Here is a 17398-nt window from a genome sequence, read left to right on the forward strand (position 1 = left end):
AAAAAAGTGTGTAAGGCATTTTAAATTTAATCTGCATTAAATACTCCACTCACTGACGGTTTAAAGGACTTGTCCATGTAACAGTGGTAACTTACCATTTGGTATGTTACAGAGGCAAGTCTTGAATCCAGGTCTTCCTGCCTCTGGGTCCCTATCTAAAATATTACATCCCCTCTCTCATGATTTTTAATAGTGAATTAGAATAATAGCTGCAATATCTAGTGAATAAAGCACCAGCCCTGAAATCAGGAGGACCTGAATTGACACTGAACACCTCCTAGCTGTATGACCCTGGTCAAGTCACTTAACCCCAATAGCCTCAGGGGAAAAAAGATATGAGAATAACAGCTGCATTAACATCCCTTCAATGTATCCATTGCTTCCCCCACGTACCCACAAATACAACTGTAGACTTTTCTATAGACAAAAAAATTAAGTACCATAAATAAAAAGAAAAAATAAGTAATAATAACATATATATACACTTATTATATAGAAGTATAAATATAATAAAAATAATGTCTTCACAACCCTATGATGGGAATTTGAGATTATAGCTACAGTTGGCTATTTTATATGGCTCATCGCTCAATGAATGTTATTTCTTTCTACTTTCTACAGTCTAAAAATGAAATATTAATAATACAGATCCAGGGTACTGCCAATAACAGTGATAATATTATAAACAAAAGAAAGCCAATTAGTAAAACTCATAAAAATCCATATTTTCAAATCAGAGATTTTTTAAATTACTAAAATGATAGTGCTGATGCTCTGGAAAATAAAATGCATTTTATCCCTCTGCCTGCCCCTTACCTTGAGGTAACTTTGAGGATTAGAACACCTGTTTTTTAACTGCATTCCTGAGAGTGGCAAAGTTCAGAGACTGAATCTAGATCACTTAATGGTTTAGAGAATTGCAGAAACAAGTTGAAAACTTGTGTGTGTATGTGTATGTGTGTGTGTGTGTGTGTATGTGTGTTTCTTTTCTTGCTGATTATTTTTCACCCCCTAGTTCCATGATACATTTGTTAAGTCATTCAAGAGTGATCATGGAGTAAATGATTTTTGTTTTAAGCAAGCCACAGGTTTGTTACTATGAAATAGAGTTTTGTTTTGTATTATGTTGTGTTGTTTAGAAGAAAGGGGACCTTAGAGTATTTTTCATTAGAAAGAGTGCTAGGAAACTGAAAAACAATTGCATAAGCTATATAATTAGTCTATTGCAACAGAGAATTTCTTAAATCTTTGGAGTACAAAATCTCTGCTTGTGGCAGTATATAGATTGAGTGGTCTAGAATCTTGCACTCTTTATAGGAGGATTGATTAGCTTAAGAAGTAGTGTAGGGAAATAGAATCTCTGGACCAGTTGGAGGACCTCTGATAATTACTATCAATGGACTTGAACAAGTCCCTAATCTCTCTGAGACTCAGTTTCTTAATCTATAAAACAAAGGGTTGGACTAGATGACTTTTGACTTCCATTCCTGCTCTGGGACCATGATCCTATGATCTCTATTAAATATTGAAGAAGGAATATATGCATATAAAAAGAAAGACCATATCAATGAAAATAAGAAGAGCCCAACATTTATACAGAACCTACTCTGTGCCAGGTACTGTGCTAAGTATTTTATATCTGTTATCTCATTTACTCCTTGCAACATCCCTGAAATGTAGGTGCTTTTATTATCTTAATTTTCATAAATAAGGAAATTGAGAACTTCTGAGGATCAAACAGCTCTTGTCTGAAGCAGGATTTGAACTTTAGGTCTACCTGACTTCAACTTTAGCTCTCTATCCATTGCATAACATAACTTTCTCAGTGACTTCACAAAGATGCATCTAATTATCACAACTGTGGCATAACAAATTTGTGCTGTGAATTTAAAAAAAGACAAGATCACCATGGCCTGAAGGAGGCTGGGGAAATTTCATAGAAAAAGTATGTACAAGTATGATAAACTTCGTTCTTCCCAGCTATTCAGTGATCCAAGGCAATTCCAATAAACTTTGAATGGAAAACACCATCTACATCCAGAGAGAAATTTATGGAAACTGATTGTGGATCAATACGCGCTATTTTCACCTTTTTTTTTCCTTTTTCATGATTTTTCCCTTTTGTATTGATTTTTCTCCCTCCACCTGACACATGTAGAAATATGGGGAAATGAATGTACATACCTAAAAACATTAATTTTTTTTAAAAAAAGAAAAAGAATATTAACCAAATATTAAAGATACTAAGATTTGAATAGGTAAAGTAAAGAAGAGAAAAGATTACCAAGAAGCCCTATAAGGTTTATTCCAATTCTAAATTTTAGGATTTTGTGTCCTTCAAAAAGAAAGTGTCATTTGTTATCATCAAGATACATCAAGATAAATCATCAAGATTTGTACACTTACTTATTCAAGAAAATGAAGGGCATATGATAGGTGTTGTCCTCGTCCCTATATCCTTTTAGATTGGAGATTCCTAAAGATCAAGGAGCAGGAGGATAGAATTTTCCCCTGGATAACACATAGCAAAGCAACTCATACTGTTAAAAAACTAGAAAAAGTCATATAAATAAGGGATGATGAAGAGTTTGATAATGACCCCTTTTTATGGAGTAGTGTTGAGCAGGATAGAGTGTGAAGTTTGGAGAATAAATTTGGATAGACTGAGTTGTCTCCTTTGCTGGAGAGATAGTTTAGACCAGAACCAGGATACAGGCTGAATTACTGACAATGTTCAGGTCATCTTTCTAAGGGAAAAATATACTGTCACCTCCAATACCCCAGAATTTATGGGATGGTGTAGAGCAAAGAGTCCATACTGAAGGAGGTGATGAGTCAAAGCATTACAGTGCAAACTTGGGAAAAAACAGCAACTAATAGCAGTGAACTAATTTTCATCATGAAAAATCCCACAAGTTTGCTATAACATGACCATAGCCAGAAGTCACAATTTCCCAGAGATATACAATGCTTTGCATATAATAGGTCCTTAATAAATATTTATTAAATTGAATATTTCCATTATGCTAACAGAAGGCATTATGATGATATAGGAAGAGTATTGAATGTGCCAGTCAAAAGATTTGTGCTCTATGCTTGTTACTTAGCCAATGAAAAAACATTGGACTTGGAATCAGAGGGATGTAGGTTTTTTGGATTTTAGATTTTAGATTTTTAGATTCTCATTTCTAATATAAGCTATGTGACAATGGAATAGTCATTTAATCTCCCTGAGACTCAATTTTCTTATCTGGAAGAAGGGGATAATAATAGCATTTAAATCTGGATTTTATTGAAGATCAAATTAGATAATAAATGCAAATCATTGCAAATATATGAATTGATTTTGTTATTTGGTAAGTCGTTCTGAGTTTTCTCATCTGTAAATTATTCTAGACTGAAATGAATTCTAAATTCCCTTCCAGCTTCAACACTTTTATGATTCTCTTAATAAAACAATTGGATAGACCAAAAGAAATAATTTGTGGTAATCAGGAGGGTAGGAAATGTTTGGGGGGCCAACATCATCACTCATTTTAAATATCTCCCATTTATTTTCATTTGTTGCAGATTGTTTTTAAATATCAGTAATGTTAAGAGGGGGACCAAAAAAAAGAGTGAATGTTGTGAAACAATGACTCCTCCCAGTACTCAATAATGCCCTTAAATGATCTTGTTCAGAGGCTTTTCCAAACATTCCAGCAGCCAAAGGAAGCCAAAATAGCAATAGAGATGGAAGTTGAGATCTAGATGACTTTGAAGTGAAAAGAGCAAAAATTTGAGAGTCCTCCTCAACCAATTATATGGTGATAAAGACCTGTCACCTGCTTCTTACACACATTAATTGTCTAACCCAGTGGTTCTCAAACTTTTGTTTTCAGTATCTTTATCCTATTAAAAATTATTGAAGCTCTCTCTAAAGAGTTTTTGTTTATCTGGATTATATTTATAGACATTTACCATATTGGAAATAAAAACTATTTTTTGAATTTGCAGACCCTTTAAAAGGGTTTCAGAGATCTCCAGGATTCTCTAGACCATATTTTGAGAACCACTGGAACCTATCACTATCTTCAGGCAACTCTCTAAGATTGTATTTAATAAATAAGTTACTGACCTATATTAGTTGTACAAGTTTGTAAATTGGATGTTCCCTATTTCATTGATATTAGTAGAAGACAATAGTAAAGCAATAAGAGCATTGTTTTTGTGGTCAGATGACCTGGATACAAATCCTGACTTTCCTATTTATTATCTCCCTAAAATTTTGGAAAATGCTTCAACTTCATAAGTCTCAGATTGTTTTCACTCAGGTTAAAATCGATAAGTTATGGGTCTAGACTATGTACATTTTGCAAGTATACTCTCTATGAAAATAGAATTTTTATATGCTTGTATCCTTCGCAAACTCAAGCCATACCCTAGACCAAAACAAGACCCAATAATTACACCCTATTGATTCTCTTCTCCACATGTAAGCAGAATTCTCACAGTTGGCAAAAAAAGTTCAAAAGATCTCTAGAAAGAGCAGTAAACATTTAAAATATAACATTAGACAGAAAATCAAATTAGTCCCGTAGCTTTGGATCATTTGCTCACTGTATCCTATGAGTAACATAGTCATTGCAATTACCTTTGCCTTTCTTTAATAATTTACAAAGTATTGTTTTTTGAATGATGTTCAAAAACTTTTTGAACAAAGTGTATTTTTTTTATTTGTTCCTCACAACAATTCCATAAAGTAAGGAAAGATAACATTATCTCCTTTATAAAGTTGGAAGCTGAGGATCAATGAAAAAAGCCTAGTTTTGAGTAAAAAAAATCTGAATTAAAATCTTAGCTCTTTTTCTTGATATCTGTGTCATTTTTGCATGAAGTTTTCCTCTGTGAGTTTTTATTTCCTATCGATAAAATGATTCAATTAGTAAGTTAACCATTAAGTGGCTGTTCTGTGTCAAGCAAAGACAACCAAAGATGATTTCTTTGTAGAAAGTTAAAATCAGATTTAATTCTGGGCAAATCTGTAACAAGACAGGAGTCTTATTGATTTAGTCATAAGCCTGTTAAAGTCTTAGCTCTGCTGCTCCAAGAAGCTGTTGCATGTCCTGTGATCACACTCCAGTAAAATTGTTCTAGCAGATGGGTTAAACCAGATGGGTTAAAGCAGAGGGTAATTGATAACCTGTTTGTGAATTAGGAAGGCATCTTTCCCAAGAATGTGAAGATTTCTGCTAGTGGAATAGATGGATGAGAACAATTTGTTCCAACAGCCAAGAAGGCAAACGAAGCAGGAGTGTCCAGAGGTTAGCCAGAGAACCTGTAGGTAAAAGTCATCCATTGTATCCTGGGCCATCACCAGTCATCTTAACTTTTGTCTTGATGCTGGACTTTGATGACTCTGGAAGAAGTCCTGGAAGAGAGAGTGAGGCTGATGAGTATGCAATTCTCTTTCACTTTAAAGCCATTTTACAGGCAAGTCAATGCATCACCCCATGATGTCCCTAGTCCTGTTCGGAAACAAAGGATGAACAACAATTCTGTGTCCAGCAGTATACTCATCATGGGAAATACAAGACAAAATTAAATAATCCCTGGCATTTATGTCTAAAGGTCTTTCCATTTCTAAGTCCTGTCATTTGTAAGGAACAAATGGAATTAGCATTTGTGAAACACCTGTTATATGCCAAGTATTATGCTAAGTGCTCAGGATATAAAGAAAGGGAAAAATATTCCCTGCTTTCAAGGAACTTGCAATCTAATGTAAAAGATAACATTCAAACAACTATATACAAAAATCTATATACAGGATGAATTGGAGAAGAGGAGCAATTTCAGAGGGAAGGCATTAAGGTTAAAAAAAGACAAAATGTGCAAATAACTCTCATTATTTATTTTTCTAACTCTATCAAGTTTCCCAACTTCCAGTTTCATTGGAACTAGATGTCCCAGAGTCATCTTATACTCAAATACCATGAGTTTAAAAAAAAAGTTTAAAAAATTAGAAGAGGAGCAGAAGTACCTTCCAAGACTTTGTCTTTCTCAGAATCTTTTCTAGAGCCAGTCCTAGGATTTTTAACAAGGGAAAAGTAGGAGAGAGCATTTCAGAGATAGGGATAAAGATGATAAAGATAAGAGACAGAAAAATATAATTCATTTTTTGGAAGAGTGATAAGATAAAATAAATAAAAAATTCCATCCATCTATGACAGTCAGTTGATTGACTGAATTTTTCATTTTTGATTTACATGCTCAACATCTCTAGACATTCCCATAAGTTCAGCTAAGAAAAAGAGCATAAGGAAAATATTGAACTATTTAAAATTTTGATCATCAGTGAAGATTTTATAAGTGTATTGAGAAGAGGAAATTAATTATTTTATTTCTTAATCTACTTAAAATACAATCTCACCATATAATAGAACCATTGTTTAGAATTCAGATGAAACTAGCTCTCTAGTTCAATTCTAGAACTGTATCATAAGAGTTAAAAAAAATAAAGCAACCATCAAATTATGTTCCCAACTGCACCCTTGCTTAATTCTTGCTTAAGAATACTCTCTTTTGAAAAAAAATTCATGCATGTATAAGTTTTAAAATACAAATAAATAGATTTTTTAAAATCAGACTAGAAAAATACCAGTGGGACAAATGTCAGCTAAAGGACAATTCTGCATTGGAACACAGAGGTTGGCAAAGGCTAGATGGTTTCATAAATAGTTTCCTTGCTAATTTCTTTTCCATCCCAATTTCAATAAACTGGCTTGCTCTCCATAATTTCATTAAATTATACTCTCCTTAAAAACCCCAAATCAGTGAATGGTATAAGTTAGATTTAATCACTAAGTAAGAGTTTTATGCCCTTGTTTGGAGCTAAGAATTCTATGAAAATGACTTTCAAATGACAGTTACCGAGAAAGTCAAGAAAAAAAGTCAGTTTTATTAAATTCCATTCTTCTATGGTAAAATGTCCTTATAAAAGATATTTTCAAATTAATGTCTAATTCAAATGTGATGGTCATGATCTCAATGACACAAGACTCATAAAAATTCAGAGATGTGCTAAAAAAACAAGTTCAATTATAAGGTGTTAAGAACCTCAGGCTTGACTATTGCTTTTCTTTCAGAATTTTGGATTCCTCTTTGTTTTCGTTGTTATTTTTTAAAAGAATGTCAATATTGTGATCTCCAGTTCCATTCTACATCAGCCACCCACAGGATTGATTACAACAGACTTGAGTTTGATCTGAACCAGCTCCAGATTCAAGAGTCTGACTCTTTCCTCTTTGTGTCAATACAGTCTCCTATCCTTCCATCTTTCCTACCACCTTAATGCCAAACTAACTCTTAACTTTCTTCATGGCCTCTAGTTCTTCCATCTCCCACTCATTATAACCTCCATTTCCTCCCCTTCATAATCTTTCTTATACAGCTAACCATTTCTTTAAGACTCCACCCCACACCTGGAACCTCTTGCCTCCTTGTTTAGTTCTTCATTTCTTTTTAATTTCCTCCATCATCTGCCTTGTCCACTCCTGCTACTGAATCACCATGCATTGTTTAGTCACAGAATTGTGCTGAATTACTCTCATAAAATTAATGCTAACTTCAACTATGTGCTCACTATTGCAAGATAATCCCTTTCTGCCTCTGACTGACTCCCTATAAGTCTCCATCAAAGGTGTTCCAAAGTGCACTCTTTCCTTAGACTCCCAACTTCACCAGTGCGACCACTCTCTATCAACAGAATATTAAGCCTTGTACAGATGGATGTTTTGTCTGTATGATAGTCAAATGGCAAACACCCTCATTTTTCTACTTCTAGCCTTCAAAATCTCTTTCTGTCCTTATTCATTTTCAATCTCCTTCACTTCAGAATCAGAGGAAAAAGGCATCTCTCTTCTTGTCAAAAGTAACCCTTCCATGCTTTCTCAACCTTGTGATGTAGGAAAAAATAATGACCTGGGAACTTTTATATAATTACTATAAGGATCTAAAAGTGAGAGAACCTCAAAGAAGAGGTTTCTGAGTACTAGTGGCAGAAGCAAAATGTTATATGCACATAACTTATTTATACCTGACTTTTCAAAAGACCATGGTCTCACAACACCTATCATTGATTCCTAAGAAGGCAACTTCTCTCTTTGACTCATTGTCATAATTGCAGTAAAATTCTTTTTAAAATTTCTAACATATATCAAACTGTGCATACCCTTTGATCCAGTAGTGTCTCTACTGGGCTTATACCCCAAAGAGATACTAAAAAAGGGAAAAGGACCTGTATGTGCCAAAATGTTTGTGGCAGCCCTGTTTGTAGTGGCCAGAAGCTGGAAAATGAATGGATGCCCATCAATTGGAGAATGAATGAGTAAATTGTGGTATATGAATGCTATGGAATATTATTGTTCTGTAAGAAATGACCAGCAGGACGAATACAGAGAGGATTGGTGAGACTTACATGAATTGATGCTGAGCAAAACGAGCAGAACCAGGAAATAATTATATGCCTCATCAACGATACTGTATGAGGATGTATTCTGAAGGAAATGGATTTCTTCAACAAAGACAAGATCTAACTTAGTTTCAATTGATCAAGGATGGACAGAAGCAGCTACACCCAAAGAAAGAACACTAGGAAATGAATGTAAACTGCTTGCATTTTTGTTCTTCTTCCCAGGTTATTTATACCTTCTAAATCCAATTCTCCCTGAGCAACAAGAAAACTGTTCGGTTCTGCACATATATTGTATCCAAGATCTACTGTAATCTATTTAACATGTATAGGACTGCTTGCCATCTCGGGGAGAGGGTGGAGGGAGGGAGGGGAAAAATCAGAACAGAAGTGAGTGCAAGGGATAATGTTGTAAAAAATTACCCTGGCATGGGTTCTGTCAATAAAAAGATATTTAATAAAAATAAATAAACAAAAAAAATTTCTAACATAAACTTTAGGTATGACTAAGGCTTAAATTCTCCAACTATGAGTTCATCATCTCCACACATAATTTAATCCCTAATATGATTATTGAGTATGGTACAGTTTTTAATTTTGTTTCACCACTGAAAATGCACAAGATTAAAAGGACTCATTAAAGCCTATAAATAAATATAGAGACAAAGTATTCAATACACCATTAGATTTCCTTCAGAAAGTAAAGACACTTGGTAACACTACTGAAAAAAAAAGTTCCCCATTTATCTAAGACTTTAATTCTCTGAATAACTCATAGTAATGTTATGGTGAGTTGGCAAGGTCCACCCTCATCCCATACAATATGACTTTTATTACAAATCAATGTTCTCTGGAGGATCCTTTTCTCCTCTAAAAGAAAACTTCAAGAAAATGTCTTCTAGGAGGCCAGCACTTAATTCTTGACTTTCAGATTAGCCTAAAAGATAACCACTAAATCTAGAAACATCTTTTCTAATGGTCACTAATCTCTGACCCAGGATCTGGAAAGGAAAGCAAAAGATAGAAGGCAGAAAATATTCTTCCATCTCTCTGAAAACACAATAACTACTCTTTCAGTCTGACCTATAAAGTACCAGTCTGCTTGCCATCTACTTCTGCAAGTCACTATTTTCTGCATCTAGTTGGAGTAGGGAGAATGGTGAAGTCAGGGAAAAAAATAAATGGATTTACACCAATCCAAATTTCACTCTAATAAATCAAGAAAAGAATCATTCTTCTAATAAGAATCTATCTCCTACTCCCTCCAAAGAGGGGTGTGCTAATTCCAGCTTTAACTAGCACATGAGCCAATTTTAATTTTTTTGTGTGAGCATTTGCACCTGAGAAAATCAACAACCACTATAAATCAAGACTTGATTATTCCATTGATTATTTGGACTTTAAAAAGAAATAGCATAAAAACCTGGAAAGACTTACATGAACTGAGGAATCAGGAGAACATCACATACACACACACACACACACACACACACGTGTGTGTGTGTGTGTGTGTGTGTGTATGGAGAGAGAGAGAGAGAGAGAGAGAGAGAGAGAACAAGATTTTATGATGATCAACTATGAAAGACTTAGCTCTTTTTAGCAATGTCATGATTCTGGATGATTCTAATAGACTTGGGATGGAAAATGCCATACACATTCAGATAGTGGAGACTGAATGTGGATCAAAGCATAGTATTTTCACCTTTTTTGATTGCTTTTTCTTTCTTGTGGCTTTTTCCTTTTGGTATGATTTTTCTTGCATAACATGACAAATATAGAAATATGTTTAAAATGCTTGTACATGAATAATTTCTATTAGATTGTTTGCTGTCTTGAGGAAGAGGAAAATTAGGGAGGGAGAGAAGGAGAAAAAAATTGGAATATGAAATCTTACAAAAATGAATATTGAAAATTGTCTTTATGTGTATTTTGAAAAATAAAATTGTATTGAGAAAAAAGTAATGGAGAAAATGTTAATAATACAGATTAAATTTAAAAGCATGTCAAGCCTTTTCAGATTCAGTTATTAAACATTTGCCAATATACTCTGCCCTATTTCTCAAATACAAATTATCTTGAAGACAACCAAAGTCACTGGGGTCCAACTGGAAGAACTCCCTGTATTCTTTTAGTAGCTAGATGGGACACATATGTACATTCCTGGGAAATACCCTTTCAACAAATTTCCATCACCCATAATCTCATCAAGTTAATTAGGGAGAGAGAATCATCAAACTGAATTTTGAAACTCTTCTGATTATCTCCTTGATAAATGTTAGTTCCTTGAGAGTGCTTCACACACACACACACACACACACACACACACACACAGTATTTAATGTTGCTGATTGATTGATTAAAGAATTTTCATTATTTGGTGACTGATTTAATATGGAGGATAAAGAAGAAAGAAAGTAAAAAGTTTGAAGTCCCAAGTCTTAATATAAGAAAGAATGATGACACCATTTTTAGAAATAGAAAATTCAAGAGGAAGAGTAATTAAATTGAGTACAAAGTAAATCAGGTGCATGCTTTGGGATTAAAAACAGGAAATTCCCCAGGTAGGCTATGCCTGGATCTGGGGCTAAATCTGACAAGTCAACTTAAATATTAGAGAATATTAAAGAATAAATCAGGGTTAGAAAAAAAAGATATATATATATATATATATATATATATATATATATATATTTTTTAATCAGCCTAGTAAACTTGTGTAGGCTACAGAGGTAGTTATTAAGTTCAAGTAATCAATACCATCAAATATTCATTAGCACCATTTGCCAAGTTCCATTCTAGATATCATGTACTGTAGTAGTAAGAAAGCACAGCTAGGTTGAATCAGTTGAGCAGCAAAAGGAAGGAAAAGCAATAATCTTTTTTATGTAGCACCTTCTATATGCCGGACACTATGTTACATGCTTTTATAAAGATTATCTCATTTGTTAGGCATAGGAATATAGGCCTGAATGACTTTTTAGAGGAGAAATAACTTGCAGATTGGGAAAAAACCAGCTCAGAGTACAGATAGGTTCATAGTATTTAGGCTACAACTAGTCATAGGAAATAAGGACTCAGACAAAACAGAAAATGGACCAGATCAGGAGATTCAGCTATGATTGCTTCTAAAAAAGTAAATTGTACTAATATTCACTTAATGTTAAAAGTCATATTTTAATTTAATTGCTGGGGCTAATATACAGGAAGAGCAAAAAGGAAAAATTAAAAGAAAGGTCTGGTTCCATTAGGGCAGCAACTTCAACCCAAATGTCAGCCAAATACATTTTTAGATCATAGAATTTGCCTTTATTTTAAATAACTTTAGCTACCTTAGCAGTTAATACAATAAAAGCATTAAGAATGGACTGTTTTTTTATTTCATCACACTTCATCAGAAAATTGTATCTACAATAACTAAAAAAAGTTGTCCTTTGTCCTTCCATGACCCTTCCAAAAATTTATTGCACTTTCCCCAAAATTGTATTTTATTATTTGATCCCTTGCATATGTACACATTTCAACCTCTATTGCTGGAGGCATCTTTAAAAAACTGAACAGGGAAGCAGACAACAGACATAGAATAGCTAAAAGAAGCTGTTTGTACACACAAGCTGCCTGAGAATAGGATAAACTTTTTAAGAAAATGACTGGTTTGTTATTGTCATTATTGTTTTGTTTTGTTTTGTTTTGTTTTTTGTTTTTGCTGAAGGTCACAGGGCTGCCAAGTTCTTCCTCTATAATGGGATAAGAGGCAAATACAGCTAAAATGGTTTCTTTCTTCCCCAGGAGCTTTTCATCTTTGTTTTCCAAAAGCTTTAATTCAGATAAAAAGTCAATGACTGATTACAAAAATAAGAACGATCAAATTTGGCTCAAGAAATCAATTGTCCAACTGCCCTGCCATTTTGTTCTCTCAACATCCAAGTCCTTTACAAAAAAGTAGCTCCCCACCCCAACCCTCAGCAGAAAACAAACATCTTTTTGTTCCAAATACTATGGCCTAAAGAATGGCTGCAGGTTGAAATATCAAAAATTTCAGAAAAATATATAATGTATTTATATATCTCTGTATGTCTATTATTTAAAATTCACTTTCCCTTCTGCTGCGTCTGGAGGTTCTATGGTCTTGATGTGGGTTTTTGATATCCTAGGAACCTAAAGTGATTCAAATAAGAGTTCCCACCTGCCAGATTCACTGTAAATTTGATATCAGCAAATATATGAACCTGCTACACCTACTAGGCATTTCTGTCTAATTCTGATTTGAGAATGTCAGCTGATATCTTCTTGTGATAGCAAAGAATTAGAAAATGAGTAGATGCCCATTAATTGGGGAATGGCTGAATGTTGTGGTATATGAAGGTAATGGAATATTATTGTTCTATAAAAAAATGATGAACAAACTGATTTTAGAAAGGTCTGGAAAGATTTACACAAACTGGTGCTGAGAAAAACAAGTAGAATCAGGAATACAGTATACACAGTAACAGCAAGAATACAATGATCAATTATGAAAGACTTGGTGATACAAGACAATCCCAATAAACTTTGGATAGAAAATGCCATCTGCATCCAGAAAGAGAACTATAGAGATTGAATATAAATCAACACATAGTATGTTCACTTCTTTTTTTCTGTTTTTTTCTCTCATAATTGCCCTCTTTTGTTTTGATTTTTTTCTCCCAACGTGATTCTTTAAGAAATGTGTTATTTAAAAAGTTAATATATGTGAAGAAAAAATAAAACAAAAAAATTTTAAAAGAAAAAAGAATGTCAGCTGATGAAAACTGATTGCAATAAAGGACTGTGTTTCTCAGTATCATATCATTTATCTTCTCCAAAAACACTGTATTCATTCCAGAATATGCAATGAACTAATCTGTATTTGGCCCATCATAGGGCTCATGTTCTGGACATTTGTGTTTCTTCCTGCCATGAATAAGGGGATGCTCATATTGTTGTGTAGTCCTGGATGTGCAGGTGTAGGTTGGTTCTGACTGAACATATTGTTACTTACATTTCTCCTTGCTGCCAGGTCTTCATGTCTGATAACTGTTAACTGAAGAGGGCTGAGCCGGCTGCAGCATAAGACTTTGAGGAATCTGCAGTGATATTATGGGACTGCCAGGCAGAAATGGAGTAAAAGTTCATCTTATTGACTTAATCCTGATCCTGTATACTTGAAGACACTGCTGCCTCTGTCCTCCAAAATTCCCTGTCATACTTCTGTTAACCATGTTATTATGGCTAGACAAGGATGCCTTAAGATTTTATATCAATTCTCTCTCATTAATAGAGCTCTCTATTGTTATATTCACTGCCTTTGTCAGTGCTGTTGATTATACAAATCTTGCTTTTTCTGGCAAAGCAACATCTGGGCACTCAGGGGAGACTGTGGCAGATGCTGCAAACTGGTTTAAGACAGCCCGCTGGTTTTGATGGATCAACTGCTGTTGTCCCTCCAACCTCTGTTGCAGTGGAAGTTTAAGCTGGGAGCAGCTGGAAGCCTGTTCAGAGTCTGCCAGGGCTACAAGCCCATGTTAGGAGGAAAAGCTCCCCAAGGTGATGGTACTTAAATTGGCATGGTTTCCATGGCAGGCTTTTGCCTGACCATGCCTTTGAAGGGACTGAGGAGATTAGCAGTAGGTGGAGTCAAAGAGTAAGACTGAGAATACAGAATAGACCTTTTCTCCATCATTAAAGGCTATGTTGATTGTTGTGGTTGGAATCTCTCTGTTAATACTTCCAATATGCCTACCTATACAAGTTTGTCAATTCCAAGGGCTCAGTCTAGCTCAACTATTTCAGCTTTGTCCTTGCCACTGAAAAAGAATATTAGTCGATCAAGAAGAGCCTTCTCATCATTTCTTCCCTCTATTATTTTGGTGGACACCAGAGCTCATCCAACTGGGAGGGGATGCACTAGTCTTCTGGTTTATTCAGAGATCCTTAATCCATAGCAGTTATTATATTATTCATTTATGGAAGCTTGTGATCTATTCCTGTATGTCCAAATTGATGATCTTCTAGAACACATAATTTGAGCTCAGGCAATCTAGTCAGCCTCAGAGGAGGACTGGTTGGAATAGATTGGCGGAATTTCTAAATTGATGGTCACTCCAGCTTTCCATTTTTTCTGACTCACATAAGTCTAGAAACTCTGATACCTTCTCTAGTATCATCAATAACATATCAAACTGGCCAAGGTCAGCTGGAAACTGATTCTGGGACTGACTCTATTTGATTTCCTCTGGAGCAGATTTAGTCAGTGATATTGGTATTATCGAATAAGGATCCATCTGTTCTTCCTTTTCAGGTTTCATTTTCACATAATCTAGACTCAAGATTGGAGCTGCTTTTAAACCTCTCTCATCTTTATCTAAAAGGTGACACAATAGTTGCTGGTCCTTTGATTCCTTTTTCTTTGAAGATCCCAGTTGTAATTTTATAATAAAATTCCTCAGCACTTGATTACTCACAGAACTAGATCCATTATCTTTTTTGTTATGCTCCACTGATCAAGATATCTGACAGATTACCTTCTTGCAAGAGACTGTGTAGAATGTTGTGTGATTGGACAGGCAAGTGTTGCTTGAAAAGGAATAGTTATTTAGCCACTGAAGTCAAGGTGTCTTGAACAAGATAAAGAATCTCTCCTACTTGTATCAGGATCAATCTGTATTCAGCAGTTGTTCTCAGAAGCTTTACTAATTTATGGTTTGAGAATTTTTTTCTCTCTCTGAGAGTGTGTCAGTACTATGCAAGAGACAGAATCCAGTGGTTTAACATCATTTGAACTGTTGTTAAATTGAACCATTTCATTTAAAATGCACATAATCATGAGAGTGGTCAGCAGCAAAGCACTTTGAGGAAGGACAGGGAGATAGGAAAGAAAAAAAAAATAAACAGGGAAAACAAAATTAGCCATAATAATTGTGAAAAGAACTTTGAAGCAAATTTCTCTGATAAAGGCTTTATTTCTTAAATGTATAAGGAACTGAGTCAAATTTATAAAAAAAAAAAAAAATAAGCCATTCCCCAATTGATAAATAATCAGAAGATATGGACAGTTTTCAGATGAACTAATAAAGCTATTTATAGCCACATTAAAAAATACTCTTACTATTGATTGGAGAAATGCAAATTAAAATAATTCTGAGGTAATACTTCATACTTATTAGATTGGCTAAATGGGTCAGAAAAGGAAAATGACAAATGTTGATGGGAATGTGGGAAAAATGATAAATTAATGTATTGTTGGTAGAATTGTGAACTAATTCAACTGTTGTGTGGAGCATTTTGATATGAATCTACAGGATGGATTAAAGGCATTTCCATAAGTCATCAATTCTTGACATAGCTTTCTGTCTTGAGACTGAAAAAAGGAGTAAATGAACTTTTTCACTAAATCTTCCCAGGTGGTTTTATCATTAGTCCTCAAAGAACTGATATCAATAGAGATGATTATATCTGTAAGATCTTGCTCAGTCATAAATGACTTTGAATCCATAATAGCTGCAGGATGAGATGATTGCTAGGCAATACAAATCACAGATGAATGGATATCTTCTTCTTGGATTGATTTTGGCCATTTTGACACAGTGAAACCCTGCACTTAACATCACTGGCAAACTTTTTGATTCTCTGTGCATGGCTGATATGAAGGGTAAATTAGCATCTGGCAGTTAAAGGTATGGCTAGCAGATTCTTACTAAATTCTGCATGGTCTGACAATTGGAATATACTCTAGATACTGATATTCATCAGTTCTTCCTGTAACCCAAATCGCTGATCCTATTTTCTGACACAAATACAATTCTCCTTTTACAACAAAGAAAAATCCATCTAAGGCCTCCAAAAGAAGAGATCCCAGAGATTCCTTTTCAATCACTCCTTGACTAATTGATGAGATCTCATTTCTAAATGTCATCATCATTTACTGTTTTTTCTTGTTTCATTCTTTTCATTTGCTGAATTTGATAAACTTTTCTTTAAAATCTAGCATTTGTCTGCCTATCAAAGTCACCATTGTTTGCAGACAGTAATTCAACCAGCTTTTCTATTTTTTTCCTTGTTTTCTTCACTCTTTTCTGTTCTTGATGTTAGTGTGTCACAAGGTGATCCTTTATAAATCCAGGCCCTGGGAGAAGGGATTTTTTAAGATATGGGGAAGATTTGATTGTTATTGTAACACAAGTTTTGTTATTGTGACACAAGTCATCAGAACTAGTTTCAGTTAACTTTCCATTAGCTTGAACAGACATGGGCTGATGAAAAGTGAAGTGAGCAAAACCAGGAGAATATTGTATACAGCTGTTGTATATAGCAACACTGTACAGTGATCAGCTGAAAATGATCTAGCTATCAATTATCAACAATACAATGATCCAAGATAGTTCCAAAGATCTCATGATGAAAAATGTTATCTCCCTTCAGACAAAGATCTGATGGCATCATATCTGCCACTTGGGCTCACTGAGCTGCTGAAGGATCAGCTGACAGCTACCCAACAGATCCCCAGTGGTGGGAGCCTAGCCCCCTACTCCTTCCAGGAAACTCCCCCAGATCCCTGGGGTCCCCTCAAGGGGAAAGGGATAGATGAAGAGTCCCAATGACTTTTTCTCTTAGTGCAAGGGAAGAGGACAATCTTAAGGGAGAGGTGGGAAGCTTAGTAGGGGAGAAAGAGAAACCACTGCTCAGAAATAGGAGAGTTACAAGAGAAGGAGGAAAGCCCATCACAGCTCAATTCTTGCTCCCTTGACCATGAAGAATAAGGTTTTCAGCCATTGTGCACAGTAGGCCATGTTTTCTTTTTCTTCTTCTCCTCCTCTTCCTCCTCCCAAAGGCATTTTTAAAGATAATGCTTTGTTTTCAAGGAGGACAATGATCTCTTCTGCAATTGGGAGTATCTAGGTTCTCTGTCCAATGTATCTCTTTGGATTAAAGCCA

The 17398-nt window shown here is 34.8% G+C and overlaps 1 pseudogene; it reads right to left on the reverse strand.

Moving 5' to 3' along the window:
- Positions 1-12537: 12537 nt before the first annotated feature.
- On the reverse strand, positions 12538-17253 carry LOC100913261 (annotated as a pseudogene).
- Positions 17254-17398: the final 145 nt, after the last annotated feature.

The sequence above is a fragment of the Sarcophilus harrisii genome, chromosome 4 (assembly GCF_902635505.1).
Source record: "Sarcophilus harrisii chromosome 4, mSarHar1.11, whole genome shotgun sequence".
Lineage (NCBI taxonomy): Eukaryota > Metazoa > Chordata > Mammalia > Dasyuromorphia > Dasyuridae > Sarcophilus > Sarcophilus harrisii.